At 42.3% G+C, this 3,232-nt stretch overlaps 1 pseudogene; it reads right to left on the bottom strand.

Annotated features, from left to right (window-relative positions):
• Nucleotides 1–1,259: 1,259 nt before the first annotated feature.
• On the bottom strand, nt 1,260–2,013 carry LOC141109844 (cytosolic Fe-S cluster assembly factor narfl-like; annotated as a pseudogene).
• Nucleotides 2,014–3,232: the final 1,219 nt, after the last annotated feature.

Raw genomic sequence — 3,232 nt, 5'->3', positions numbered from 1 at the left:
GGTATCACCATGCTCAGGAGGAGTAGCAGAATGTATTTTGGGGTGTCCTTTTTGCTATGTACATGCTATGTGTTGGAAATATCTTATAAATGGACAACTTTGTATTAAACAAAAATGCGTTTTAATTTTTTTCCACGTATTCCAAAAACTTTGGGAAAAAAATGAACCATTCAAAAGACTCATTATGCCTCGTAGATTATACGTTGGGGTGTTACCTTTCCAAAATGAGGCCATTTTGTGGTTGTTTCCATTGACCTGGTGCTCTAGGGCCTTCAAAAGTGTGATAGGTTGTCATCAAATGAGATGTGCAATTTATGCTCGTAGAACGCCTGACGGTGCTACTTGGATGTTAGACCTCTGTATGTGGCCAGGCTGTGTAAAAGTCTCACACATGTGGTATCACTATACTCAGGAGGAGTAGTAGAATGTATTTTGGGGTGTCATTGCAAGTATGCATGTGCTGTGTGAGAGAAATAACTTGTTATTATGACAATTTTGTGCAAAAAAAAAAAAATGTTCCCAAGAATTGTGGGAAAAAATTACAACTTCAAAAAACTCACCATTCCTCTTACTAAATACCTTGGAATGTCTGCTTTCCAAAAAGGGGTAATTTGGGGGGTATTTGTACTTTCCTGGCTTGTTAGGGTCTCAAGAAATGAGATAGGCCTTCAGTGCATCAGGTGTGATCAGATGTGATCATTTTTCAATGATTTGCACCATAGTTTGTAGACTCTATAACTTTCACAGAGACCAAATAATATACACTAATTGGGGTTATTTTTACTAAAGATATGTAGCAGTATATATTTTGACCCAAATTTGTGAAGAAAAATGACTTATATGCAAAATTTTACAATAGAAACTAATTTTTTCAAAAATTTATTTTTTCGCTTGTATTGCAAAAAATAAAAAACCCGGCCGTGATTATTAAATACCACCAAAAGAAAGCTCTGTTTGTGAGAAAAAAAATGATAACAATTTGGTTTGGGTACAGTGTAGCATGACTAATTGTCATTCAAAGTGTGAGAGCGTGGAAAGCTAAAAATTGGTCTGGGAAGGAAGGGTGTATAAAAGCCCTGTATTGAAGTGATTAAACAGGAACGCAGGAGATGGTTTCTTGTGATGTGACCAAGGCGAAGGCAGGAATGAAGTGAGCTGGAGATCTTTAAGTAGGTGGGATTGATGAGCAGATCCACAACAGCTGGTTAACTGTGGAGAGAGATCAGAGCTGGCAATTTGCCGACAGCTGAGCGGCCAGGTCAGAGAAGGAAGGGCTGAGCCAGCCCTGACACATTGTAGATCTGATTTGGCTTTAAGTTCTGTGTCTGTGCCAAGTGATTTTTGATCAGGGATCCCAGAGCTTGCTGTGGTGACTTGGTGACACTGATGTATGGGATGATGAAAGAGCCATGTGTTTTTTCAGCATAACAAATCCAGCCTGGGCAGGTGGAGGCCAGCATTGGAAGGGCTCTCTTATCTTCTTTCTGTCTCTTGTATCTTTTTTATAAATTCTTGCTGACTCTCCAACAAGCTGAAGTTTCTGGAGAAGCTTGTGTCAAAAACAAAGTGAACACCTAGTGCTTTGAAAAAGGAAGTATGTTTTTTAGCAGTTTCTGGGATATTTAGATTAAACTTTGCAGCCAAAGAGGCCCGAGACTGTGGTGAGATGGACACTACCACCAGCTTTTGCTGAGAGGGATCTTCTATTTTGTTCTGGGCTAGAATCTTGTACAATTTTTCATGGCTTTGCTGGGTGATCAAGATGCTTTCTGCAGAGGTGACACAGCCACTACAGGCCAGGCAATTGTTCAAGGTAATCTTTGCTTTTTCTAGCTTTTGGGAAGCTCCGCCCTCATTAACCTGGAAATAGCTCCCATCGTCTTCAATTCGGATCTTGGCTGCTGCTTTTCCAGGTTTCTTCCCAACTTTAACTGGTTTAATGCAATCCTGGGATGGCCTGATATAATCGTCCAGGTCGGTCAGCTGCAGCACTCCACTGAAAGGAGATGCCATGTCCTGTGCGGAGCTCTCAGTGCTGAGCACAGTTCCTTGTCACAGCTCTCCCCTTCCTACACGCCTGGCAGTCAAATGACCATGTGGAACCACCTGTTATAGCTATGGAGCAGCCCATCCCTACTCCCAGCTCCTGAACCACGGGTTCCTATGCCGGAACGCTTTTCAGGGGTTCGCCACAAGGCTTTCAGGAACACCTGTTGGCTATACTTTACCTTATAGCCTAGGATCTTCTCTTCAGAGGATACAAAGGTCGGGTTCATAGTAGCCTTACTTACAGAAGAACCTCAGGCATGGGCTCATCAGCTATTGGAAAGGGAAAGTCCTATACTGCTCTCACTGTCTTCTTTCTTCAATGCCATGGCAATCCTCTATGATGACCCACAACGAACCACCACGGCCGAAACAGTGTTGACCTCTCTACAACAGGGGAAACGCCCTGTTGAGGACTACGTAATGGAATTCCGCAAGTGGGCTGCAGACACTGCATGGAACGACACTGGAATCCCACTATGCAAGAAGCCCCAGCCATTAACCGTTCATCTGGCAGATGGCTCCACACCAACCTCGGTGGGTTATACACCAATAACCCATGAGACCACCCTCATATTGGCCACCACCAAAGCAGACCATCGGGAATATCTTCGGCTGGATGTGATTTCTTCCCCCATTTTTCTGGTTATTTTGGCGTTACCGTGGCTTCGACAGCACCAGCCACAGATTGATTTATCCACTGAAGTTGTGTCACCCTATTGCTTACACAACTGTTTCCTACAACTATAATGAAAACAACAAGAAAAAGACCAATGAAGCTGCCTACTTAACACAGGTGAATATGAGCATCTGAAAGGTTTACCTCCTACCTGCTCAAATTGAACACCTGTCTATATCCTCATCCCTGATTGTGAATCGTGATCAGATCACACATCACAGGGTGATGATCCTCTGAACTTTACTAACAGCATACAAAAAAATATTGGAAAAAGGTTCCTGACAGCAGTTCTTCAATGAGGACCCACTGATATATTATGTTGATTATCTTTATTGAAAAACCCTTGGGTATAAATATACATATATTAAAAAAGTAACTACAATTGAAAAAAGACTATTCCTCCCTCCAGCCAATGATAAAAATAAGACAGACGTCTTACAGGGAACATGGGTGGCCACCTTGCCTTATACACACACCTCTCTTAATCACTCGTCTTGCATACACATA

The sequence above is a fragment of the Aquarana catesbeiana genome, linkage group LG10 (genome assembly GCF_042186555.1).
Source record: "Aquarana catesbeiana isolate 2022-GZ linkage group LG10, ASM4218655v1, whole genome shotgun sequence".
Lineage (NCBI taxonomy): Eukaryota > Metazoa > Chordata > Amphibia > Anura > Ranidae > Aquarana > Aquarana catesbeiana.
The sequence above is the reverse complement of the archived record's forward strand: the minus strand, read 5'-3'. Positions and strand labels throughout refer to the sequence as shown.